Genomic DNA, 27981 nt, shown 5'->3' on the forward strand with positions numbered 1-27981 from the left:
GCATTGATCCCGACAGGTAACAAACCGTGACAGCCCCATGCCAAGGAGTTTCCATCTTGTCATAGGTAGAAACCTGCCCAGACCAGACCCCATGGCTGCGCCCCAATGCTGATAGGGACGAGGTGAGATCCCGGCCACGGCATGGGTATAACGAGGAAAGAGTGTCCCAGGGCACACAACCCTTGGGGGACAGGACTGGGAGAGACACAGTGTTGAGGCAAAGACGAAGCCAAGGAGAGGGGCCCAGACTGAGGGCTCCCAACACAACCCTCAATCAAAGCAACAGACAGAAACTGCAAGCTAGGAAGGAGCTGCAGTGGGAGAGCCCAGGGCTGGGACAGCAGGAGCTGTGGGTTGGAATCAGGATAGAGGGGCACCAGCAGAACTGGTTTGCCTATGTCCCACTCCTGGCTGTGCTCATGTTTCCTCAGAATTCTACTCCGCTGGCCCCAGGAAATCATCTCACCTCTCCCTGCCCATGGAAGGAGTGCCTTGTGACTGCAGGGACGTGGCTGTCCCCAGCTCCGGGCCAGGCACAGACTCTGTTAATGGTTCATTCACTCAGGGATAAGAGGCTGGAGCAGCCCCTGGCAGAGAGACTGTCCAGGTAAGTGGGAGATACTGGGGCCACCTGAGTCCTGCACAGACCAGCCCTGGCATGCTAGGGCCACAGAGACATGGATAGGACAAACTGGGAGGAGTGGTAGATACGCTGGAGGGTAGGGATAGGATACAGAGGGACCTAGACAAATTATAGGATTGTGCTAAAAGAAAAGGAATCTGATGAGGTTCAACAAGGACAAGGGCAGAGTCCTGCACTTAGGACAAAAGAATCCCATGCACTGCTGCAGATTAGGGACCGAGTGGCTAGGCAGCATTTCTGCAGAAAAGGACCCAGGGGTTACAGTGGATGAGAAGCTGGATTTGAGTCAACAGTGTGCCCTTGTTGCCAGGAAGGCTAACAGCATTTTGAGCTGTATAAGTAGGAGCGTTGCCCGCAGATCAAGGGACGTGATCATTCCCCTCTATTCAGCATTGGTGAGTACTGTGTCCAGTTTTGGGACCCACCCTACAAGAAGGATGTGCAAAAATAGAAAAGAGTCCAGCGGAGGGCAACAAAAATGATTAGGGGGCTAGAGCACATGATTTAGGAGGAGAGGCTAAAGGTACTGGGATTATTTAATCTGCAGAAGAGAAGAATGAGGGGGGATTTGATAGCTGCTTTCAAGTACCTGAATGGGGGTTCCAAAGAGGATTGATCTAGGCTGTTCTCAGTGGTACCAGATGACAGAACAAGGAGTAATGGTCTCAAGTTACAGTGGGGAAGGTTTAGGTTGGATATTAGGAAAAACTTTTTCACTAGGAGGGTGGTGAAGCACTGGAATGGGTTACCTAGGGAAGTGGTAGAATCTCCTTCCTTAGAGGTTTTTAAGGTCAGGCTTGACAAAGCCCTGGCTGGGATGATTTAGTTGGTGTTGGTCCTGCTTTGAGCAAGGGGGTTGGACTAGATGACCTGCTGAGGTCTCTTCCAACCCCTATATTCTATGATTCTATGATTCTATGATTCTATTGTAGGATCTATGGTGAAGAAGGGGGAAGCACCCAGACTGGTATGTTATTGCAAGGTCTTGACTTTCACAAACACAGCTTAGCAAATTGTGGGGAAAAAATGTTGTGAAGATTTGTTGTGTCTTACAAGAGATATTGGACTCAGCTGAGGTACCACTCAGCTGACTCCTGCCACTCCTTGAGCTCTGGGAACACTTTTGCAAATTCTCATCAAAAGTGATTTTTAGATTGAAAAGCTGAAACATTAACTGCAAGGAAGTGCTGATACTTAGGAGGAGAGGAAAATCCACAGGAAATGCTGCACTGAGAATATAACCATTGGGGTGGTTATTGTAGGGTCTCTGGTGGGTACAGGTGTTGTAACCAGAGTGGTTTGTTATTGTAGGTCTACCCACAGCATTTGTTATTTTGGCAGGGCTGGAAGGTTTCAGACACCCCTCATGTCACCAGGGAGGTGGGGCTAGTGGGGAAGATCACAAGAAACTGATGGGTCTCTTGCCCACAGGGTATCCCCAGTGCCATCCCTGCTGGAATCTGCCGAGGGCCCATCCACACCACAGATGCTGATCCTGAGCTGCTCCGCCAAGCTGCAGCTGCTGGAGGAGACACTACAGAGGCGCTTGCCCGATACATTGCTGGTGACAAGGACCCATCTTTTTTGCCATGTGCCACTTCCTGGGACGGGGATGGGAGCAGGGCACAAAGTTCTCTCTCCCCAGAGTGATGGGGTGGAGATTGGGCTGGCTGAGGGCAAGCCCTAACCCCTGGGTCAAGGGCTAGCTGGGGGGGCAGGCCCCTCCCACAGGTGCTGGCTGCTCTCCCAGCCGCCCCTCCCCATTCACATCTCCTGTCTCCCAAACTCCAAACCCAGCAAATTCCTACTGCTCACCCAGTGTAGCTGGCGGGACCTCCCCAGCCTGTCACAGGGCAAATTGGCTCCATATCAAACAGTTACAGCACAGGCAGGCTCTGTTCCAGCCAGTCACTGTATGGGCAGGCTCCGTGCCAGCCAATCAAAGACCTGGGTAGCTCTGGCTCCCTCCATGATTCCATGCCATCACATGGCTCAAGTGTGTGGGGGGGTCACCAGCCCCTTTGTCCCCCCTCCTCGCTCAGGGTCTCCCCTGCGATACCAGGCCAGGACCCACAAATAAGGAGTCAGACCCCTAAATCAGGAGAGTAAACCTGGGGTGGTGGTTAGAGATAGGCCCCACCCCGGCCCTCGTCCCTCAGACTCCCTTCCCCATATCTCTCCCCTCCACATCCCTGCCCCCTCCTTGCCCCTCACCCCAACCCCTAGCATCCCCCACATCCCCCACTCGCTCCCCAATCGCCTCTCCTTGCTGCTCCTCACATTCCCCCACCCCCCATCTCTGGTACCCAGAGTCTGGGGCACCCATCTTCCCTGGCCTCAGCTCCCTGAAATCATTGACTTGACTAAGGGCAGCCTGTGGTGTCAGCTAGGTTACCATACGTCCTCTTTTTCCCAGACATGTCCGGCTTTTGGCACTCAAACCCCCGTCCGGGGGGAATTGCCAAAAAGCCGAACATGTCCGGGAAAATGGCGGCTCTGCTCCTCCCCTGACTCTTCGGCTCTGTTTAAGAGCCGAGCTGCCCGAGCGCTACCGGCTTCGGGCAGCCCCCTTGCCTCCGGACCCCAGCCGCCGGCTGGGCACTTCCCCTCCCGGGCTCCGGCGGCGCAGGGTCCGGAGGCATGGGGGCTGCCCGAAGCCGGTAGCGCTGGGGCAGCTCGGCTCTTAAACAGAGCCGAAGAGTCAGGGGAGGAGCAGAGCCTCCGGCCGCGGCGGCTCTGCTCCTCCCTGACTCTTCGGCTCTGTTTAAAAGCCGGGCTGCCCGAGCGCTACCAGCTTCGGGCAGCCCCCTTGCCTCCGGACCCTGCCCCCCCAGCCGGGCACTTCCCCTCCTGGGCTCCGGCGGCTACCGGCTTCACGGTTTGCCGGGCAGCATCCAGACCCTGCGCCCCCGACTGGGCGCTTCCCCTCCCGGGCTCCAGCTGTGCTGGGGAAGTGCCGGCCGGGGGGCGCAGGGTCTGGGGGCTGCCCGGCAAACCGTGAAGCCGGTAGTGCTGGGGCAGCCCTTTCCTCGTGGCTGGGAGTGGGAGGGAGGAGGGGGCGGAGTTAGGGTGGGGAAGGGGCGGAGTTGGGGCGGGCTGGGGGTGGGGAAATGGGTGGGGCCAGGGCTCATAGACTCATAGACTCATAGACTTTAAGGTCAGAAGGGACCATTATGATCATCTAGTCTGACCTCCCGCATGATGCAGGCCACAAAGCCGTCCCAACCCCTTTCCCTTGACTCTGCTGTTGAAGTCCCCAAATCCTGTGGTTTAGAGACTTCAAGTAGCAGAGAATCCTCCAGCTAGTGACCCCTTCCCCATGCTGCGGAGGAAGGCGAAAAACCTCCAGGGCCTCTGCCAATCTACCCTGGAGGAAAATTCCTTCCCGACCCCAAATATGGCGATCAGTAGAACCCCGAGCATGTAGACAAGATTCTCCAGCCAGACCCTCATTGGCCATTGATACTATTTACCAGCGATGGCACGCTGTTCATTTGACTAAAATCATGTTATCCCATTAAACCATTCCCTCCATAAACTTATCTAGCTTAATCTTAAAACCAGACAGGTCCTTCGTCCCCACCGTTTCCCTCGGAAGGCTGTTCCAATATTTCACCCCTCTGACGGTCAGAAACCTTCGTCTAATTTCAAGCCTAAAGTTCCCCATGGCCAGTTTATATCCATTCGTTCTTGTGTCCACATTAGTACTGAGCTGAAATAATTCCTCTCCTTCCCTGGTATTTATTCTTCTGATATATTTAAAGAGAGCAATCATATCCCCCCTCAGCCTTCGTTTGGTTAGGCTAAACAACCCGAGGTCCTCGAGTCTCCTTTCATCCGACAGGTTTTCCATTCCTCTGATCATCCTAGTGGCCCTTCTCTGTACCTGTTCCAGTTTGAGTTCATCCTTTTTAAACATGGGAGACCAGAACTGCACACAGTACTCCAAATGAGGTCTCACCAGTGCCTTGTACAACGGAAGCAGCACCTCCTTATCCCTACTAGATATACCTCGCCTAATGCATCCCAAGACCGCATTGGCTTTTTTCACTGCCACGTCACATTGTCGACTCATAGTCATCCTGCGGTCTACCAGGACTCCGAGGTCTTTCTCCTCCTCTGTTACTTCTAACTGATGCGTCCCCAGCTTGTAACTAAAATTGTTGTTAGTCATCCCTAAATGCATCACCTTACACTTTTCACTATTAAATTTCATCCTATTTCTGTTACTCCAATTTACAAGGTCATTCAAGTCTCCCTGCAGAATATCCCGATCCTCCTCCAAATTGGCAATACCTCCCAACTTTGTGTCATCCGCAAACTTTATCAGCCCACTCCTACAATTGGTTCCGAGGTCAGTAATAAATAGATTAAATGAAATCAGTCCCAAAACTGAACCATGAGGAACTCCACTAGTGACCTCCCTCCAACCTGACAGTTCACCTTTCAATACGACCCGCTGCAGTCTCCCCATTAACCAGTTCCTTATCCACCTCTGGATTTTCATATCGATCCCCATCTTTTCCAATTTAACCAATAATTGCTCGTGCGGTACAGTATCAAACGCTTTACTGAAATCAAGGTATATTAGATCCACCGCATTTCCCTTATCTAATAAGTCTGTTACTTTCTCAAAGAAGGAGATCAGATTGGTTTGGCACGATCTGCCTTTGGTAAAACCATGTTGTAATTTGTCGCAATTGCCATTGACCTCAAGGTCCTTAACTACTTTCTCCTTCAGAATTTTCTCCAGGACCTTGCACACTACAGATGTTAAACTGACAGGCCTGTAGTTACCCGGGTCACTTTTTTTCCCTTTCTTGAAAATAGGAACCACATTAGCTATTCTCCAGTCCAACAGTACCACCCCCGAGTTTAAAGATTCATTAAAAATTATCACTAAGGGGCCTGCTATTTCTCGCGCCAGTTCCTTCAATATTCTTGGATGAAGATCATCCGGTCCACCCGACTTAGTCCTGTTAAGGTGTTCAAGTTTGGTTTCTACCTCGGATATGGTAATTCCCCCTCCTGTATCCCCTTCTGTCACGCTACCAATATTCCTAATCCCTTCATTGGCCTCATTGAACACCAATGCAAAATATTCATTTAGATATTGTGCCATGCCTAGATTATCCTTAATCTCCACTCCAGCTATAGTCTTCAGCGGTCCCACTTCTTCTTTCTTTGCTTTCTTCCTATTTATATGGCTATAAAACCTCTTACTATTGGTTTTAATTCCCCTCGCAAGGTCCAACTCTACATGGCTTTTGGCCTTTCTCACTCCATCTCTACATGCTCTGACCTCAATAAGGTAAGTTTCCTTACTGATCCCTCCCCTCTTCCACTCTTTGTACGCTTTCTGTTTTTTCCTAATCGCCCCTTTGAGATGGTCGCTCATCCAGCTCGGTCTAAATCTCTTGCTTACTAACCGTTTTCCCTTTTTCGGGATACAGGCCTCCGACAGCTCCTGCAGCTTTAACTTAAAATAATCCCAGGCATCTTCTGCCTTTAGATCCATTAATATGTTTGCCCAATCCACTTCCCTTACCAGTCCTCTTAATTTATTAAAATTAGCCTTTTTAAAATTGTAAACCCTAGTCTTCGATTTAATTCTGTTAATCCTTCCATTTAGTTTAAACCGAATTAGCTCATGATCACTTGAGCCAAGGTTGTCCCCCACAACCATTTCCTCAACGAGGTCCTCACTACTCACCAAAACCAAATCCAAAATGGCCTCCCCCCTCGTCGGTTCAGCTACTACTTGATGAAGGAATTGATCAGCAAGCACATCTAGGAACATCTGAGCTCTATTATTGCTACTAGCATTTGTTCCCCAATCTATATCTGGGAAGTTAAAGTCCCCCATAATTACACAGTTCTTATTAGTATTTACTTCCCTAAACACATTAAATAGTTCTTTATCCATATCCTGGGTAGATCCCGGCGGTCTATAGCACACCCCAAGCACTATCCCAGGGGAGGCTCTAGTAGTTCTTTTACCCAGTGTGAGTATTGCCCAGACGGACTCTGTCTTATCCATTCCATCAGTTATTATTTCTTTACAGCTTACCTCATTATTGACATACAATGCCCCCCACCTTTACCTTTGTTCCGGTCGTTCCTAAACAGCACATACCCTTCCATACCTGTACTCCAGTCATGACTACCGTTCCATCACGTTTCAGTTATTCCTACGATATCCGGTTTCATTTCTCGGACCAGGAGCTCCAATTCCTCCATTTTGTTACCTAGGCTTCTCGCATTGGTGTATAAACATCCTAATGTATGCCGTTTAGCCTGTCTCCCATTAGTTATGCAATTTGTTACGGACCCCTTACTGTTCATCCCCCCTCTCCTTCTTATGTCCAATCCAATCCCCCCGGCTATATCTCTTCTTATCTCATCACTCACCTTTTCAATGTTGGAATCTGGCGTGGAGATTAACTGTACATCTCCCAACCGTCTCCCCCAACTTCCTAGTTTAAAGCTCTTTTGATGAGATGAGCCAGCCTCCCTCCCAGAAGTCTATTTCCTTCCCTACTCAGGTGAAGTCCATCCCGTGAGAACAGCTGTCTGTCCCCGAAAGCCTCCCAGTGGCCATACATCCCAAAGCCCTCCTTATAGCACCACTCCCTTAGCCAACTATTTATCCTCACAATCCTGTCAGCCCTTTGCTGCCCTTCTCTAGGAACAGGCAGAATCCCACTAAAGATGATCTGAGCCTCGATTTCCTTGAGCGTCTTCCCCAGCCTGGCATAATCTCCCTTGATTCTCTCTAACGAGAACCTAGCCGTGTCATTCGTTCCTACATGAAGGATTATCAAGGGGTTCTTACCTGCTCCTTTTAGTATCCTTTTCAACCGCAGGTCCACATCCCGGATCTTTGCGCCCGGTAGACAGCACACCCTTCTGTTCTCTGGGTCCGCCCTGGTCACAGGCCTGTCTAACCTCCTCATTAAGGAGTCCCCAATCACGTAAACCTGCCGTCGCCTGGCGACAGTGCGATCTACTAATCTATCCTCTGTTCCCTCTAGTCGAAACCCATGTCCGTTCCTATTTTCCCTCATACTCCCCCTTGTGCCATCCTGTATCCTTCCGGGGCCCAGATTTGGTGCTGTCTCCTTCAACTCCTCCCCTCTCTCTATTGGACTAGCCGCTCTTCTCTTCTTCCTCACCCTCCCACCTTCAGTTACCACCTGCTGCCCCCCTCCTCGTTATCCAAACACCCAAACCTGTTCCTGAGTTCTATTTCCCCTTCACTAGCCCTCCTTTTCCTTGGCCTGCTTCTCACGGTCACATGCTTCCACTGCCCTTGTTCTCCCCCTAAAATTCCCCCCTCACAGTCCTCAGCCTCTGCTTCCACCTGCACCCCTGAGCATTCCCCTTCTGCCCCTCCTTGCCTTTCCTCCATCAGCTGCTCGAACCCCCTTCTAAACTCCACCAGGGTATCTACCTGCATCTCCAACCCCTTAATCTTTTCTTCCAGTAACTGTATTAGGCGGCACTTCATGCAAACATACCTCTGTTCAGGCTCACCCGCTAGAACCATATACATACCGCAGCTTCCACATGCAATCATCTGTATTCTGTCCACTGCTCCTTGGCTCATGGCTGCTGCAGTCTCTGCACACAGCACCTGGGGACACAGAGCACACAACACACCGCGCCCTCCTGCCTCCCCTTCCGCCTCCCCCTGTAAATTCCCACTCAAACTCCCCTGTTAGCATCCCTGTTTGCCGGCTCCTGTGCCGCTGCCTGGCTGGGCGGCCGCTTTTATAGGCCCCCTACTCAGCCAAGCTCCGCCCCCTAATCAGGGCTCGGCGTCCCTCCCAGCACCCTGTGGAGGGTCCTCTTTTTTTATTTGCTGGATATGGTAACCCTAGTGTCAGCCCCATTGACAGAGATGGGAGAGGGAGGCCATGTTGGAGAAGGGCAAAAACCTCATCTAATGTGCAGACGATCACGAGATGCTGAAACCCCCCAATAAATACTGGGTGGCTCCAAACAGAGTTGTGGGAGTGGGAATTGCTGCCCCTCCCCCAGCTCTGACCCCCACCACCTGCATGTCTCTGGCAGGTCTATGGCACTGTGAAGACCATAAACCGGGGGAACCCAGCTGTGCAGGAGGTTCTGGTGGATTCATGGCCCGAATTCAAAGTCTTCCTCACCCGGCCGGGCAGAGAGGTGACGCCCCGCAGCCACCACACTGCACCTGGGAAACTGGATGGCTCCGAAGGATGTAGAATGGGACCCGAGGCCTTTCCTTACTAGGGGACCCCAGGACGGGGGCCAGATTGGCCCAGGGAGGAGACAGGGACTGGGATTCGGGGCCCTTCCTCTTCAGGGGACCACAGGGTGGAGCCAAGCTGGCTTGGGGGCTGGGAATGGACACACAGCCCTTCCCTTCTAGGGGGGCCCAGGGCAGGGATCAGGCTGGCTCGGGGGAGAGAGGGCAGGCAGATCAGTCATTCCATTGGGAATTCTCCAGTCTTGGCTGTATGTCTCCCCCTACAGGTGGCATCGGATGACTCTGATTTCTATACCAACACATACATGGTGTATTATCGGGACCTAGGTGCCTACCGGGCCCTGCTGGCCAGTGCGGGTGCTGTCAACTGGGGACAGACCTTCCGCATCCTTGGTAACATTTGCCCCAAAGCATCTGGGAGAGTCGCACAGCAACTGAACATATATGTCCTGTCTGGGCCAAATTCCAGGATCCCGCCCTACAATGCCAGCCCCAAAGCTCTCTGCTCCCCTCAGGCTGCAAGACTGCTCCCATGAGCCCTATGCAGGGCAAGAATATATGGGGTAGCCCCTTGCCAGTGCTGGGCTGGGGTCAGCTCACCTGACCACACCCTCTTCCCTGAGGGCTGGGGCTGGGGGTTTGGAAACTCAGACTCCTGCCCCTTTCGCCAGGCTAGGCACCCCACACGTATGGGCCCTTTTGTCACCACCATTCAGTCCCTTTCCCCACTCCTCATAGCTCATCACTGCCCCTGCAGGGCTCCAGGATGGAGTGTATGAAGTCTCCAAGGACATCGCTGAGGCTAAGAGGATCAAGCTGGAGGTTTTCCGCTACTTCACCTGTTTTCACCCAGATCCCAGCTCCATGCCTGAGATCCGGTCAGTGTCTGCCTGTCTGTCACTGGGCCCCACAGTGGGTGTGGTAAGGAAGGAGGCAGCCTAAGAGGTGGGGGCATTGGCCAGCCTGGCACTGGGATTAGGGTGACCAGACAGCAAGCATGAAAAATTGGGATGGGGGTGGGGGGTAATAGGCACCTATATAAGACAAAGCCCCAAATATCAGAACTGTCCCTATAAAATCAGGACATCTGGTCACCCTAACCGGGATGCCAAAGATCTGGCCGACTATTCCTTATGCAGGGCCAAGGGCATTGGGATCCTGTTGCCACCAGCAGAATCTCAGTGGGATTGTCACTGAGCCCGACCTCCTTCAGGGACCCTACAGGGACTGCGAATCGTAGCCATCGGGTGGGGCCAGCCACGGGGAGGGAGGTCCCTCTTCAGCTCCTGCACAGGGCCCCCACCCTCTGCCAGGAAACCCTGATGCAAAAGGATTCTGTGTCACCAATGGGGCCTCATCCATGGCCCCTGGGGACCAGGCACTCCTTCAATCAGCCATCAGACCTGGCAAGGCTTGGGCAGTGAGACACCGTGCTCCCCCGATCCCTGCACCACATCTCACCTGGTCCAGGATGGAGAGGAACCTTCCCTGCCCACCACCTGTTCAGGCCTGGGCTTTTCACCCAGGGAGGGGCAGATACCCCGGGGGCACTTTAGGGATGGGGAATGAGACACTCTGTTCTAATGAGAAGAGATATTGGACAGATATTAGACAGCTTCGCCACCGTATGGGTAAGAGGGAAAAGACCCTGTATCCCATTCCCCACCCCCTGAGCCAGCAGATCCACCTGTTCTGGGGTCAGATCAGCTTCCCCTAGGGGGGAAAGGCCCTGTTTCCCATTTCCTATTCCCCAAGCAAGGCATCTTCCTCACCTCTCCCCTTGACTCCATCATCCCCCTCTCCTGAGTCCCACAAGTTTGGCTAGGTCTGGAGCCCATCTTACAATGACCTTCATGGGAATCCCCCCCTGCCCTGGGGGGGAGCCCAGTCTGATTGACTGCCTCTCCCACACCCCTGCTGGGGGAAGAGCATCCAATCAGAGCTGCTGCAGTAAGTCCTTTCTCCTCCCTCTCCCTGAGGTAACATGACACCTTCACATGGGATGGATAGGGGAAGAGGGAGCAGAATTTGTTCAGTATCTCAGGGTGGTTCCACTCCCTCCTTCCCTGCCCCTCTTGTGAGCAATGGGACAGCATGGTGTCCCTGTTCACCCCTTCCCTGGGACACACAGCCTGGGAAGGGCAGAGGGGAGCCTGCTGCAGCCCCCACAGGGCTGGGAGGGGTGGGAGAACACCCGGAGGTGCAGAGGGGAAGCTGGGAGGGGGTTGGTGCGGGGCTGGAGACAGAGTTGATGCGTGCCTGTGTGGTGGCAAAACTGATGGGGCAGACTGATTTGCTGGGCAGCAGATGGGCAGATATGGGGATAGGAGCTTCTGTAGTGATGCCCATCTCACCCTAATAAATCTGGGAGTGTTGGCAATACTGATCATGTCACATCCAGGGGTTGGGGACCAGGGAAGTTCAGCTGTCAAGGGAGACCAGCAATCACAGTGTCATAGTTTTAAAAAACCTCATGATCTTAAGGCCATCTCATAAGTCTGAAGTGTCACTCTCATCACTGACCTTTGGGGCTTGGCCCTGCTGCTCTCAGCTCCCTCCAGGCTGGACCCGGACATGAGGGTCTCGTCCCTGGATGTCTCCCACGCCAACCTGCTGAATGAGACATGGGTCTTTGGGGGGAACGAGAAAAGCAAGAAGTACCTGGCCAGCCTGATCCGCCACTTCCCCAGTGTCTGCCTGCTGGATGCTGCTGGTCACCCGGTCAGCTGGATTGCTTCAGACCTGTTTGGTGCCATGGGGCCTGGCTACACTCTGCCCCAGCACTGGGGATGCTGACTAATTTGATAGCCAAGCAGTTGCATGCACTAGGCTATCCCAGCTACGGCTACGTGGCCGTGGAGAACTACCCCATGCAGAGGTTGCAGGAGAGGCAGGGCTTCCAGCGCCAGCCCAGCCTGTGCTACTTCATTCTTCAAAACACAGCACTGGTAAAAGCCCCCACATTAACCCCCAGCCCAGCACTAGGCACAGCCCCTGTCTGAGTCCACAACCAGGGTAGGGGAGTCTGGGGATCATTGTTGGCCAAGTGGAATCAGTAACATCTCCCAGCTCCAGCCTCAAATGGGGCCTGCTCCCCCCCCCCCCCCAGCCCCACGGGCCTTGCCCTCCCCCACAGCCCTATACCCATCTTTAGAGGGTCTGTCCTACTCTCCCAAGCCCATAACTTGCCCCCCTTGATGGATCCTACCACCGCAGACCCATACACTCAGCACCCTAGTCTCACTTCCCCTACACTATCCCATCCCATTTCCTCTTCCAGACACTCCAGCAATAGCTCAATGATCTTCCACCCAATCTAGCTACATGCTCACCTGCCTCCTGCATCCACTCTGCTCCTCCTCCTCTGCTTTCCCTGGGACATCCTGCTCAGCGTATTGTATCTCTAACTCCTCCACAGCCAGTGTGTCACCCTCCCCCGACCCTACCAGAAACATCTTCCCCGGATATCTCTATCCCCCACTTCCCTGGGGCTTGTCATGTCTTTTGCTGTTGCACCCTGCTCTCATCAGCTCTTTTCCCATCTCCTGGACAATACAAGCCAGGGCAGCTTTTAGCGGGGCAGGAGGGGCTGGGAAATAAGCCCCCATTCAGCAACATCTTCTTGAGCACAGCGTGCCTGGCATGATGCTTCTAACCCATGATGGATCTGGCTGTTCCCCATTGATACTAACCAGCCCGAGAGTGTTCCCATGCCAAGGACTCCCTCAAGGGCCAGTCTGTCTCAGTAACTCAAGGGTTAAATGCCTCCCAGGGATCTTGATTATCCTCAATCCAAACTTCACTATCCCCAAGGACTCCCGGCCTGAGGTCACATCCAAAAGCAATCCAGATGTGTTAAATTCAGTACCACACAGCCAAGACACCCAAATCCCCTTAACTCCACCCACCGGCATTGACCGATTGCAGGAAGTGTTTCTGGCTTCCTGATCCCAGCTGCAATTAAACTGATTGTTGAAGACACCTTTGAGTATTTCCCCTTTGCAGTGGCAATCCCTGGCATGGCTGGGACCATGCGGGCGAGGGGGAAGGTAGAAATACAACTAGGGCCACACAACTGTTTCCCATTTTTCAACCCACTTTTCAAATGAAACTTTCCCAACAAAGATTCTGCTCGTTCCCAGTGTCGGCTTTGTGTCCAGGCACTGAGGGCCTGAAAACCAAAGTGTTCTGGGTGCGTAATCCAGTCTGCGGAGTGCTGTCCACAAGAACAAGAGTCAGGTCAAATATCTAGAGCTTCCTTTTGAAAACTAACCAATAGCACCAGTTGGAGCCGCCCCACCAAATTTCTAGGATCACTAAATATCTTCCCTGGGGAGATATTAAGAGGCAAACTGAGAGTGTGTGACACAAGAAGAGCTTTGTTAGCAGGGATGGGGAAACCAGCAGCCAGCTGGGGAGAGCTCAGCAATAACAGCTCACCTATCTGTAGTTATGAATAATAAGTAAACACCCAGTCCTGCCCCTTAGGGTATGTCTACACTACGAAAGTAGTTCAATTTTACTTAAAGCGAATTTGTGGAACCGATATTACAAAGTCGAACGTGTGTATCCACACTAAGGACAGTAATTCGACTTTGTGAGTCCACACTAACGGGGCAAGTGTCGACATTGGAAGCGGTGCACTGTGGGCAGCTATCCCACAGTTCCCGCAGTCCCCGCTGCCCATTGGAATTCTGGGTCGAGCCCCCAATGCCTGCTGGGGTAAAAAATGTGTCGAGGGTGGTTTTGGGTAACTGTCATCATTCAACCGTCACTCCCGCCCTCCCTCCGTGAAAGCGCTGGCGGGCAATCAGTTCGCGCACTTTTCTGGTGATTGACAGCGCGGACACCACAGCACCGCGAGCATGGAGCCTGCTGCGATCATCGCTGCAGTTATGGCCGTTGTCAACACCTCGCACCTTATCATCCACCTTTTTCAGAAGCAGATGCTGAGAAATCGGGCAAAGAGGCTACGGCAGCGCGGTGAGGACATTAAGTCTGAGAGGGGCACAGACCTCTCACAAAGCACGGGACCCCGCGCCATGAACATCATGGTGGCAATGGGTCATGCTGATGCTGTGGATCGGCGATTCTGGGCCCGGGAAACAAGCACAGACTGGTGGGACCGCATAGTGCTGCAGGTCTGGGATGAATCACAGTGGCTGCGAAACTTTCGGATGCGTAAGGGAACTTTCCTGGAACTTTGTGAGTTGCTGTCCCCTGCCCTGAAGCGCAAGGACACCTGGATGCGAGCAGCCCTGACTGTCCAGAAGTGAATGGCCATAGCCCTCTGGAAGCTTGCAACGCCAGACAGCTACCGGTCAGTCGCGAACCAATTTGGAGTGGGCAAATCTACCGTGGGGGTTGCTGTGATGCAAGTAGCCAACGCAATCGTTGAGCTACTGCTCTCAAAGGTAGTGACCCTGGTAAACGTGCAGGTGATCATAGATGGCTTCGCTGCGATGGGATTCCCAAACTTCGGTGGGGCTATAGATGGAACTCACATCCCTATCCTGGGACCGGCCCACCAGGCCAGCCAGTACATTAACTGAAAGGGCTACTTTTCAATGGTGCTGCAAGCACTGGTGGACCATAGGGGACGTTTTACCAACATCAACGTCGGATGGCCGGGCAAGGTTCATGATGCTCGCATTTTCAGGAACTCTGGTCTGTTTAGATGGCTGCAGGAAGGTATTTACTTCCCAGACCACAAAATAACTGGTGGGGATGTGGAGATGCCTATAGTGATCCTCGGGGACCCAGCCTACCCACTAATGCCCTGGCTCATGAAGCCCTATACAGGCGCCCTGGACAGTGAAAAAGAACTCTTCAACTACCAGCTGAGCAAGTGCAGAATGGTGGTGTAGTGTGTTTTTGGACATCTGAAGGGGAGATGGAGAAGCTTACTGACTTGCTCTGATCTCAGCGAAACCAATATCCCCATTGTTATTGCAGCTTGCTGTGTGCTCCACAATCTCTATGAGAGCAAGGGGGAGATGTTTATGGCGGGGTGGGAGGTTGAGGCAAATTGCCTGGCTGCTGATTACATCCAGCCAGACAGCGGGGCGATTAGAAGAGCCCAGTGGGACGCACTGTGCATTCGGGAAGCTTTGAAAGCTAGGTTCCAGAGTGAGCAGGGTAACCTGTGACTATTAAGTTTGTTTAAACAGAAGCTGAACCTGCCCCCCTTTCTTTACCCAGTTAATGTTGACTATCCTCTCCAGTTACCAACCCCCTTCCCCCTCTTCCAACACACCTTTAAAAATAAAATAAATGAAACTGTTCATTAACACCGTTTTCTTTATTAAGGATTTCATGGTAAACTGTTGAAACTGGGATGCAGACTGTGGTGGGGAGCGGGTGTAGTGATGGAAAGGACACTTCTAAACTCGAGGAATGACAGGCTCCTGCTCCTAGAGCAGTCCGCAGTGGTGGACTGGTTGTTTCAACGGAGCCTGCCACCCCTCCTTTTCGGGACTCTGTGTGTGGGGGCTATGTGACTTTGTGGCGGGGGAGGGCGGTTACAGATCCCCTGCTGCATGGCTCTGTCATCCAGGCTAAGGACCGCTGCATAAGATCTGTAACCGCCCTCCCCCGCCACAAACTCACATAGCCCCCCCCCACACACACAGAACATGAAAACCACCTCCCAGACTGACCAGGGTGCCTAGTGACTGCAATGTGTGTGTGACCTTCTGCTGAACCTGCCCCCGTGTCTGTACCCTGGTAAAGGTGACTGTGCTCTCCAATTACCAACCCCCTTCCCCCCTTCAAACACACTCTTCTCTAAAAGAACATGACGGAAACAGTAATTAACGGAAACGTATTTTTTATTAACAACTACATAGTTAGGGGATGAAACTGGGACGGGGGCTTGGGTGAGGTGCTTTTGGAGTGAAGGAAAGGACTTATCAAATCTTTGGGAATGAGAGCCTTCTGCTACTTGAGCAGTCTGCAGGGGTGGAGTGACTGTTTTCACAGCCCCTGCCGCCCCTCCTTCTTGGGACTTTGGGTGAGGGGGGGATGGGACTTTGTGGCGGGGAGGGTGGTTAGAGATAGAATGCAGCGGGGCTCTGTCCTCCTGCCTCCGGTCCTGCAGAACATCTACAAGGTGCCGAAGCATGTCCGTTTGCTCCCTCATTAGTCCAAGCAGCGTTTGAGTCGCCTGCTGGTCTTCCTGCCGCCACCTGTCCTCCCATTTGCTGTGTGATCGCTAGTATTGCGATATGTTCTCCCTCCACTGGGTCTGCTGTGCCGCCTCGGCTCGGGAGCAGCCCATAAGTTCTAAGAACATCTCGTCCTGTGTCCTTTTCTTTCGTCGCCTGATCTGCGCCAGCCTCTGGGAGGGGGATGCTGGGGTAGCTCGGGAGACACTCGCAGCTGTGGGATGGGAAAAAGGGAGTGAATTCCTCACAAAGATACAGTTTTGCAAACAATGAATATAGTCTTTCTCTATGAACAAGACCATGCACAGTACCTATCACATGCGCACTCAGTACAAGGTCGAATTTTTGGCCTTCCCATTGAGTGCCTGGGGTCTTGCTGTACAGATCACACAAGCGGGGCCGGACAATGGAATTCGGCTAGCAGGAGGACATGGTAAGCCGTAGACTTTTGGCTGCTTAAAGCTTAATTTATACCAGTGCCCTCCTTTCATGTTCCAAGCAACACTCCTAGCGTTGGCCAGTTCCTGCTGCCGGCAATCCGACCAGCATGAACTCTGCCCCTGTCCCACCCACCTCGCGGCTTTCCCCGGGAAAGATCCCTGCATGCTGCCCCTGTCCCGCCTCCACCACGTGGCTATAAACCGCCGGTTACAGTTATGTAAAGGAACAGGCAATCAGTCCCAATACTAACATTCTCCTAATTCAAAGCAGGTCACCATGAGTGATATCACTCTGATGAGGATTTCGGAAACAGAGAAAGACCGCATGCTGCGTGAATGCCAGCAAACACCAGGGCCGTATGCCACCATGCTTTGCGAGGCAATGATCCTGGAGTACTTGCTGCTAGCCTGGCACGGAAAAGTTTCCTACAATGGAGGACACAATAAGGCCACTCTCCCCAGGAACCTGATGCAAAGGCTTTCACAATACCTCCAGGAGAGCTTCGTGGAGATGTCCCAGGAGGATTTCTAGCACATACCAGCCTCATGGGGGGGAGGGCTACCAAATTCAGACTCCATTTTGGTCAGTATCAGGGGATTTTAAAAAATTGTAAACTTCATGGTTCCAGATATTTGAATCTGAAATTTCACGGTGTTGAAATCATGGGGGTTCCCGACCCAAAATGCAGCTGTGGGGCCAGGTTGCAAGGCTATTCTAGAGGGGGTCCCAGCATTGCCACCCTTAGTTCTGAGCACTGCTGGCAGCAGCACTGCCTTCAGAGCTGGGTGGCCGGAGAGCAGCAGCTGCTGGCCGGGAGCCCAGCTCTGAAGGCAGCGTTGCCACCAGCAGCAGCACAGAAGTGAGGGTGGCATAGTATGAGAGGGGTCATCACTTTTTTGGGTGAGGAAGGGCTGATCTTAGGGGTGGGCAACAGCCCATGGTGTCATGGTCAGGGAGGTGATATGCTCCCTGTCACAGAGTCCCCGGGCGATGCTCTGGAACTGCTCCCCACAAAGCCAGTCAGGACTTTGGGGAGCCTCCTCTCCCTCGGAGCAGACCGTCTTAAGGGCAAGAAGCTCACACAGCTTCACCTCCTGGGTCTCTCCTGGGAGCATTCAGCATATGCCCCTCCGTGCGCTTCCCACAGCAAGTCCGCCCAGGTGTGGTCCTGGGGAATGATTAGGGGTCTGGAGCACATGACTTATGAGGAGAGGCTGAGGGAACTGGGATTGTTTAGTCTCCAGAAGAGAAGAATGAGGGGGGATTTGATAGCAGCCTTCAACTACCTGAAGGGGGGTTCTAAAGAGGATGGAGCTCGGCTGTTCTCAGTGGTGGCAGATGACAGAACAAGGAGCAATGGTCTCAAGTTGCAGTGGGGGAGGTCCAGGTTGGATATTAGGAAACACTATTTCACTAGGAGGGTGGTGAAGCACTGGAATGCGTTACCTAGGGAGGTGGTGGAGTCTCCTTCCTTGGAGGTTTTTAAGGCCTGGTTTGACAAAGCCCTGGCTGGGATGATTTAGTTGGGAATTGGTCCTGCTTTGAGCAGGGGGTTGGACTAGATGACCTCTTGAGGTCCCTTCCAACCCTGATATTCTATGATTTTAGCTGCAGTCTGCTCTCTGGTCAGGATGCCAGGGTAGAGACACAAGTATTCAGCAGGGAGCCCAGCTGCAAGCCCTAATCAGGGCTGGCTCAGAGGAACACGCTGAGCTGAGTGCTGACAGCTGAACTGAGCCACAGAAGGGCTATATAAACCCTGAACAAACCTCAGAGAAGGCTTGACTGGGAGGAGACAGGAAGGTAGTATTACTGTCACCTTACCAAAGGGGGAAGCCTTTGGGACAGGAGACCCTGGGGAGGGTCTGGGAGGAGCACTAGCTGTGGGGAGACGGGGGAAATGCACGAATGTTGTAAATAAAGAGTCGATACTTGGGTGATCCAGCACAAGACGGCATGGAAGGCTCTTTATTATACCAGCCTAAACACAGGGTGCAGGCATAAAAGTGGGAGAGCCAGCAAAGAACCCTGTGACTCTCCCCCTACATTCAGCCATCCCAAAGTTCCTTAAACCTCTGAGTGCTGGGACTGGAGCCAGGGAGGGACAGGGCTGGGGGCTCCCAGGCTGGGGGCTCCTACCACATACTGAGCTCCAGCTGCTACTCCCAGTCAGGCCGGGGAAGGACGGATCTTCCTCTTCCCCTACTTGGGCCGCACCCTGGACCAGGTCAGACCCATCTCTAGGATTATCTGTTGGTAGCAGGAAGCTCTGTGACTCTCTGCTCATAAGGCAGCACTGCCGCCAGCAGCTGCATGAAACTATGTGGAAATTCCATGACTCCCCTACAATAGCCAGATTTCCTGGGGTAGACCAGCTTTCACAGTCTCTAATGCATTTTTCACAGCCTCCTGGGGTGGAACTTACCCTAAGTCCTATAAACATAACACCCTGCAACGCAGCTCCCCTTTGCTGCCCCCTTCCTTAGCTTGTAGACATCCTACCAACTGTAGCAATCTCCCAACCAATAAAGCTATATGCCAGCCACAGCACACAGGCCAGTATCAATGTGGTTCAATGACTATAAGTTCATATCCAACCCTCAGGATAAGTCTGAGAACAGACCATTCTTGCTGTTACAACCTGAGTCTGTCAAAGGGTTTTTCATCTTATTATTTGAGGGACTGGGGGAAATGTAATTGCAGGATGGCAGAAGACTCAGAAGGTGCTCAAACTATTAACAAATAAATAAATGCCATATGTGAATGTTTGCTGGGAGGGGGAATTAGGAGGCGGGGGGAATAGGGGTAAAGGGGATTGGGGCTGCAGCAAAGGGAGGGGGATTATGAGGAGATCAGAGGGGTTGGGGGTTCAGGTGAGGGATATTGGGTTCAGGTGATGTGATGGCAGGAGGGAGGCTGAGTGGGTGTCAGTCACGCCCACATTCTTCCCTCCCATATGTGCCCTGGGATCGGGCGGTACTGTCCCTCTGAGAGTGGCTGGAGGCATAATGTGAGCAGAATCTGGGGTTCTCCCCCTTTAGGGGGCTCTGAAGTCCTCTCCTTGCCCCTGTGCATGTGCTGGGATTTGGGGGGACCATCTCTCTGAGGGTGTCTGAGCCCATCTTCCTGCCCCTTGGTGTGTGCCAAGATTTGGGGGTCCACACCCCTTTATATGGTGTCTGGCCCCTCTAACGGCTTCCCCTCCTGTGTGCTGGGATCTCGGGACCCTGCCCCATTAGGGGATATCTGACATTCTTTCCCTGCCCCGCATGGGAGCCGGCATCTAGGGAAGCCCTGTCCCTCTGGCGGGGAGCTGTGTGCAGCCATCCCAGGAGCATGCACCAAAACCACACCACTAGATCCGGATGAGGAACTAAGAACAAGAAATCTTGGTGCATAACACAAGCTCCCAAGCACTGACCAGGGGAGGGGGGCTGAGAACACCCACTGAGATGAATGGAGCTATTGTCCCAGGCTATATCATCTCAATGGGTGCTCTCCTTCAGCGCATACCATCACACCGAGATCCATGGGCCCCATCACAACTGCACAAGTCAATGCACAACGTGCACAATTCAGTGCTATAATGAGGTGAAATGGATCTCTCAGGGTACCCAGGCACCTTTCCTTTGATCACACACCTGGGGGCAGAAAGAGGGACTCACTTCCGCCAAGTGGAACAGCCCCCTGAAACCATCTTGTCTTAGTCACAGTTCTGCCAAGCTGCTCCAGCTAACCCCTCCCCTGTTCAGTAGAGCGACACCTACACGCTGAGGACAGCTGGAGCCCAGGGGCTCTTGGCTGCTCCAGGGCACGGTTAAGGACCAGGGGCAGGCACCTTAACTCCTCATTGCTTGGTTTTCAGATGGGAGAGTTTTGCTGGGTTCGACATTGCCCAAAGGTTCCATGCACCATTCCACAATGTTAACTCCATAGTTTGCCAGTGACTTAGCACTGACTGCCTGGCACACAAGGGAACAGGAGATGTGGACACAGCTCTGCTACAGCTTGGAACAAAGTCACAGCGTGCGAGAGAGGCGACTGTGTTTGTGAGAACTCCAGAGACTCAGCATCCCAGGAAGTCACACGGGAACACAGAGACAAAAGGAGGGAGAGCCAAGATGGATCCCACAAAGCTGGGGGTATTGAGGCAGTTGTTGCTGTCAACACAACCTCTGCCTTCAGCTCAGCTTTGCCAAGCCAACCTGAGGATTCTCTGATGCTGGATTCCAACTGAATAATAAATGTGACGCCATGTTGCTGCAGATACAGATTGCATTGCTCCCAGCAGATAACGAACCATGACAGCCCCATGCCAAGGGGTTTCCATCTTGTCATAGGTAGAAACCTGCCCCAGGATAGAGGGGCACCAGCAGAACTGGTTTGCCCATGTCCCACCCCAGGCTGTGCTCATGTTTCCTCAGAATTCTACTCCGCTGGCCCCAGGAAATCATCTCACCTCTCCCTGCCCATGGAAGGAGTGCCTTGTGACTGCAGGGACGTGGCTGTCCCCAGCTCCGGGCCAGGCACAGACTCTGTTAATGGTTAATTCACGCAGGGATAAGAGGCTGGAGCAGCCCCTGAGGGAGAGCGAGACCCAGCGGGGACAGGACCAGCTGCTGCCAGGCAGGGACCTCACTGCCTCACGGACACCTTGTCTCTCTATCTTCACAGCGGTTGCCGCTTAACCTGGCAGAGAGATTGTCCAGGTAAGTGGGAGCTACTGGGGCCACCTGAGTCCTGCACAGACCCGCCGTGGCATGGCTGGGGCCACAGACACACAGACAGGACAAACTGGGAGGAGTGGTAGATTCACTGGAGGGCAGGGATAGGATACAGAGGGACCTACACAAATTAGAGGACTGGGCTAAAAGAAATCTGATGAGGTTCAACAAGGACAAGGGCAGAGTCCTAGGACAAAAGAATCCCATGCACTGCTACAGATTAGGGACCGAGTGGCTAGGGAGCAGTTCTGCAGAAAAGGACCTAGGGGTTACAGTGGATGAAAAGCTGGATATGAGTCAACAGTGTGCCCTTGTTGCCAAGAAGGCTAACAGCATTTTGGGCTGTATAAGTGGGAGCATTGCCAGCAGATCGAGGGACATGATCATTCCCCTCTAGTCGGCATTGGTGAGGCCTCATCTGAAGTACTGTGTCCAGTTTTGGGCCCCACACTGTAAGAAGGATGTTGAAAAATTGGAAAGAGTCCAGCAGAGGGCAACAAAAATGATTAGGGGACTGGAGCACATGGCTTATGAGATGAGGCTGAGGGAACTGGGATTAGTTAGTCTGCAGAAGAGAAGAATGAGGGAAGATTTGATAGTTGCTTTCAACTACCTGAAGGAGGGTTCCAAAGAGGATGGATCTAGACTGTTCTCAGTGGTACCAGATGACAGAACAACGAGTAATGGTCTCAAGTTGCAGTGGGGGAGGTTTCGATTGGATATTAGGAAAAACATTTTCACTAGGAATGGGTTACCTAGAGAGGTGGGAGAATCTCCTTCCTTAGAGGTTTTTAAGGTCAGGCTTGACAAAGCCCTGGCTGGGATGATTTAGTTGGGGATTGGTCCTGCTTTGATCAGGGGGTTGGACTAGATGACCTCCTGAGGTACCCTTCCAACCCTGATATGCTATGATTCTATTGTAGGTTCTATGGTGAGTAAGGGAGAAGCACCCAGACTGGTATGTTATTGTAGGGTCTTGACTCTCACAAACACAGCTTAGCAAATTGGGGAAAATGTTGTGAAGATTTGTTGCCCCTTACAAGAGAAATTGGACTCAGTTGAGGTACTGATCTGCCACTCCTTGAGCTCTGGGAACACTTTTGCAAATTCTCATCAAAAGTGATTTTTAGATTGAAAAGCTGAAACATTAACTGCAAGGAAGTGCTGATACTTAGGAGGAGAGGAAAATCCACAGGAAATGCTGCACTGAGAATATAACCATTGGGGTGGTTATTGTAGGGTCTCTGGTGGCTACAATGTTGTAAGCAGAATGGTTTGTTATTGTAGGTCTACCCACAGCATTTGTTATTTTGGCAGGGCTGGATGATTGCAGACACCCCTCGTGTCTCCAGGGAAGTGGGGTAGGGGGGAAGGTCACAGGGAACTGATGGGTATCTCCACCACAGGGCATCCCCAGTGCCATCCCTGCTGGAATCTGCCGAGGGTGATCCTGAACTGCTCCTCCAAGCTGCGGCTGCTGGAGGAGACACTACAGAGGGGCTTCCCCAATACATTGCCGGTGACAAGAACCCATCTTTTTTCCCATGTGCCACTTCCTGGGACGGGGATGGGAGCAGGGCAGAAAGTTCTCTCTCCCCGGGGTGATGGGGTGGAGACTGGGCTGGCTGGGGTCAAGACCCTACTCCCAGGTGCTGGCTGCTCTCCCAGCCACCCCCTTCCCACTCACATCTCCTGTCTCCCAATGTCCAAACCCAACAAATTCCGGCTGCTCATCCAGCATAGCCGGCGGGACCTCCCCAGCCGGTCACAGGGCAGATTGGCTCCATATCAAACAGTTACACCACAGGCAGGCTCTGTGCCAGCCAATCACTGCATGGCCAGGCTCCGTGCCAGCCAATCAAAGACCTGGGTAGCTGTGACTCCCTCCATGATTCCATGCCATCACATGGCTCAAGTGTGTGTGGGGGTCACCAGCCCCTTTGTCCCCCCTCGTCCTAAATCAGGAGAGTAAACCTGGGGTGGTGGTTAGAGACAGGCCCCGCCCCGGCCCTCGTCCCTCAGACTCCCTTCCCCATATCTCTCCCCTCCACATCCCTGCCCCCTCCTTGCCCCTCACCCCAACCCCTAGCATCCCCCACATCCCCCACTCGCTCCCCAATCGCCTCTCCTTGCTGCTCCTCACATTCCCCTGCCCCCCATCTCTGGTACCCAGAGTCTGGGGCAGCCATCTTCCCTGGCCTCAGCCCCCTGAAATCATTGTGAGGTGGTGGCCATGTTGACTAAGGGCAGCCTGTGGTGTCAGCCCCATTGGCAGGGATGGGAGAGGGAGGCCATGTTGGAGAAGGGCAAAAACCTCACATAATGTGCAGACCATCACGAGATGCTGAAACCCCCCACTAAATACTGGGTGGCTCCAAACAGAGTTGTGGGAGTGGGAATTGCTGCCCCTCCCCCAGCCCTGACCCCCACCACCTCCATGTCTCTGGCAGGTCTATGGCACTGTGATGGCCATAAACCAGGGGAACCCAGCTGCGCAGGAGGTGCTGGTGGATTCATGGCTTGACTTCAAAGTCGTCCCTCACCCGGCCGCGCAGAGAGGTGAAGCCCCTCAGCCACCGCACTGCACCTTGGGAACTGGATGGCTCGGGAGGATGTAGAATGGGACCCGAGGCCTTTCCTCACTGGGGGACCCCAGGACAGGGAGCCAGATTGGCTCCGGGAGGAGACCGGTGCTGGGATTTGGTGCCCTTCCCCCCTAAGGGGGCCCAGGGCAGGGACCAGGCTGGCTCGGGGGAGAGGGGGCAGGCAGATCAGTCATTCCATTGGGAATTCTCCAGTCTTGGCTGTATGTCTTCCCCTACAGGTGGCATTGGATGACTCTGATTTCTACACCAACACATACGCAGTGTACTACCGGGACCTAGGTGCCCACCGGGCGCTTCTGGGCAGTGCGGGTGCTGTCAACTGGGGACAGACCTTCTGCATCCTTGGTAACATGTGCCCCAAAGCATCTGGGAGAGTCGCACAGCAACTGAACATATAGGTCCTGTCTGGGCCAAACCCCAGGATCCCGCCCTACAATGCCAGCCCCAAAGCTCTCTGCTCCCCTCAGGCTGCAAGGCTGCTCCCATGAGCCCTATGCAGGGCAGGAACATATAGGGTAGCCCCTTGCCAGTGCTGGGCTGGGGTCAGCTCATCTGACCACACCCTCTTCCCTGAGGGCTGGGGCTGGGGGTTTGGAAGCTCAGATTCCTGTCCCTCCCAACCCATGTGCCAGGCTGGGCTCTCCACACATATGGGCCCTTTTGTCACCACCATTCAGTCCCTTTCCCCACTGCTCATGGCCCATCGCTGCCCTCTGCAGGGCTCCAGGATGGAGTGTATGAAGTCTCCAAGGACATTGCTGAGGCTAAGGGGATCAAGCTGGAGGTGCTCCGCTACTTCACCTATTTTCACCCAGATCCCAGCTCCATGCCTGAGATCAGGTCAGTGTCTGCCTGTGTCACAGGGCCCCACAGGGGGCATCATACGGAAGGAGGCAGCCTAAGGGGTGGGGGCATTGGCCAGCATGGCACTGGGATTAGGGTGACTAGACAGCAAGCATGAAAAATTGGGACAGGGGGTGGGGGGTAATAGGCACCTATATAAGACAAAGCCCCAAATATCAGAACTGTAAAATCAGGACATCTGTTCACCCTAACTAGGATGCCCAAGATCTGGCTGGCTATTCCTTATACAGGGCCAAGGGCATTGGGGTCCTGTTGCCACCAGCAGAATCTCAGTGGGATTGGCACTGAGCCCAACCTCCTTCAGGGACACTGCAGGGACTGGGAAGCGTAGCCATCGGGTGGGTCAGCCATGGGGAGGGAGATCCCTCTTCAGCGCCTGCACAGGGCCCCCAGCCTCTGCCAGGAAACCCTGATGCAAATGGCTTCTGTGTCACCAATGGCACCCCATCCATGGACCCTGGGGACCAGGCACTCCTTCAATCAGCCATCAGACCTGGCAGGGCTTGGGCAGCGAGAGAGCAGGCTCCCCCCCATCCCTGCACCACATCTCACCTGGCCCAGGATGGAGAAGAACCTTCCCTGTCCACAGCCTGTTCAGACCTCGGCTTCTCACCCAGGACCCATACCCCAAGCTCTGAGTGCTGACCTTTGGGGCTTGACCCTGCTGCTCTCTGCCCCCCTAGGCTGGACCTGGCCGTGAGGCTCTCGTCCCTGGATGTCTCCCACGCCGACCTGCTGAATGAGACATGGGCCTTTGGGGGGAACGAGAAAAGCAGGAAGTACCTGGCCAGCCTGATTCGCCACTTCCCCAGTGTCTGCCTGCTGGATGCTGCTGGCCACCCGGTCAGCTGGGCCGCTTCATACCCGTTTGATGCCATGGGGCCTGGCTACACTCTGCCCCAGCACCGGCAGTGCGGCTACATGGGGATGCTGAATAATTTGATAGCCAAGCGGTTGCACGCACTAGGCTATCCCAGCTACGGCTATGTGGCTATGGAGAACTACCCCATGCAGAGGTTGCAGGAGAGGCAGGGCTTCCAGCGCCAGCCCAACCTGTGCTACTTCATTCTTCATAACCCAGCAGCGGCAAAAGCCCCCACATTAACCCCCAGCCCAGCACAAGGCACAGCCCCCACATGAGTCCCCAGCCCAACCGCCCAGGGGACCTGACAAGGGAGCGGGGCAGGGGAGTATGGGGATCATTGTTAGCCAAGTGAAATCAGTAACATCTCCCAGCTCTAGCCTCACATTGGGCCTGCGACCCCCAAGCCCCACAGGCCTTGCCCTCCCGCACAGTCCTATACCCACCTTTAAAGGGTCTGTCCTACTCTTCCGAGCCCATAACCTGCCCTTCTTGATGGCCCCTACCACCCCAGACCCATACACACAGCACCCCTGTCCCACTTCCCTACACCGCCCCATCCCGGTTCCTCTTCCAGACACTCCAGCAACGGCTCAATGATCTTCCACCCAATCTAGCTACATGATCACCTGCCTCCTGCATCTGCTCTGCTCCTCCTCCCGTTTTCCCTGGGACATCCTGCTCAGCGTATTGCATCTCTACCTCCTCCACACAGTGTGCCACCCTCCCCCGACTCTACCAGAGACATCTTCCCCGGATCTCTCTCTCCCCTGTTCCCTGGGGCTTGTCACGTCTCTTGCTGTTGCACCCTGCTCTCATCAGCTCTTTCCCCATCTCCTGGACTATACAAGCCGGGGCAGCTTTAAGTGGGGTGGGAGGGGCTGGACAATAGGTCCCCATTCAGCAACATCTCCTTGAGCACAGCGTGCTCTAACCCATGATGCTTCTAACCCATGATGGATCTGGCTGTTCCCCATTGATACTAACCAGCCCGAGAGTGTTCCCATGCCAAGGACTCCCTCAAGGGCCAGTCTGTCTCAGTAACTTAAGGGTTAAATACCTCCCAAGGATCTTGATTATCCTCAATCCAAACTTCACTATCCCCAAGGACTCCCGGCCTGAGGTCACACTCAAAAGCAATACAGATGTGTTAAATTCAGCACCACACAGCCAAGACACCCAAATCCCCTTAACTCCACCCACCGGCATTGACCGATTGCAGGAAGTGTTTCTGGCTTCCTGATCCCAGCTGCAATTAAATTTATTGCTGAAGACACCTTTGAGTATTTCCCCTTTACAGCGGCATTCCCTGGCATGGCTGGGACCATGCGGGCGAGGGGGAAGGTAGAATTACAGCTAGGGCCACACAGCAGTTTCCCATTTTTCAACCCACTTTTCAAATGAAATTTTCCCAAAAAAGGTTCTGCTTGTTCTCAGTGTTGGCTTTGTGTCCAGACACTGAGGGCCTGAAAACCAAAGTGTTCTGGGTGCGTAACCTGGTCTGCGGGATGGTGTCCACAGCAACAAGGGTCAGGTCAAATATCTAGAGCTTCCTTTGGAAAACTAATCAATAGCACCAGTTGGAGCTGCCCCACCAAATTTCTAGGATCACTAAACATCTTCCCTGGGGGGACTTTAAGAGACAAACTGAGTGTGTGTGAAACAAGAAGAGCTTTGTTAGAGGGGACGGGGAAACCAGCACCCAACTGGGGACAGCTCAACAATAACAACTCACCTATCTGCAGCGGCGTATTATCGCCTAGGCCGACAAATCTGAGCACCCACAGAGAAGCTCCCCTGCTCCAGCTCGCCTCCTCTGCGAGCGCTGCCACGTCCTATTTCTCTTCCCTCCCTCCCAGCGCTTGCACCATGAAACAGCTGTTTCGCGGGGCAGGGAGGGAGGAGGGGGAACGCCGCGCGCTGGGGGAAGAGGCGGGGCCGGGGCGGGGATTTGGGGAAGGGAACCAATAGGGGCAGGGAGGGGGTGGAGTTTGGGGAAGGGGTTGGAATGGGGGGTAGGAAAAGGGTGGAGTACGGGTGGGGCCAAGGGCAGGCAGGGGGGCAATTATTTCAGGGCCTAGGGGCGGCAAATTCATTAATCCACCACTGCCTATCTGCACTGATGAATAATAAGTAAACACCCAGTCCTGCCCCTTAGTGTCTCCAGCTGTGTCCTCCGATTCAGTTCCCCACCCACAACCACCAAACGAGACGTGGCCCCATGTGGGGACTGAGCATAGCCTGCGGTACCTGGCGAACCTGATTTGCAGATTCTTCAGCTTCTTCCCCCGGATGCCACCAGCCACCCTGTTAGCTGAAGCCTCATGAACCCCTTTGGTACCATGCCTCATGACTACACCCTGCCTCAGCCCCGTAGGTGCGGCTACATGCGGGTGCTCAGCACCACGACAGCCAAGCGGACGCATG

General features: G+C 53.7%; 1 pseudogene; it reads left to right on the top strand.

Annotated features, from left to right (window-relative positions):
• Positions 1-2090: 2090 nt before the first annotated feature.
• Positions 2091-26830, top strand: LOC128836089 (uncharacterized; annotated as a pseudogene).
• The last annotated feature ends 1151 nt before the right edge of the window (positions 26831-27981 follow it).

Source organism: Malaclemys terrapin, chromosome 4 (assembly GCF_027887155.1).
Source record: "Malaclemys terrapin pileata isolate rMalTer1 chromosome 4, rMalTer1.hap1, whole genome shotgun sequence".
In the NCBI taxonomy this organism is placed as follows: Eukaryota; Metazoa; Chordata; order Testudines; family Emydidae; genus Malaclemys; species Malaclemys terrapin.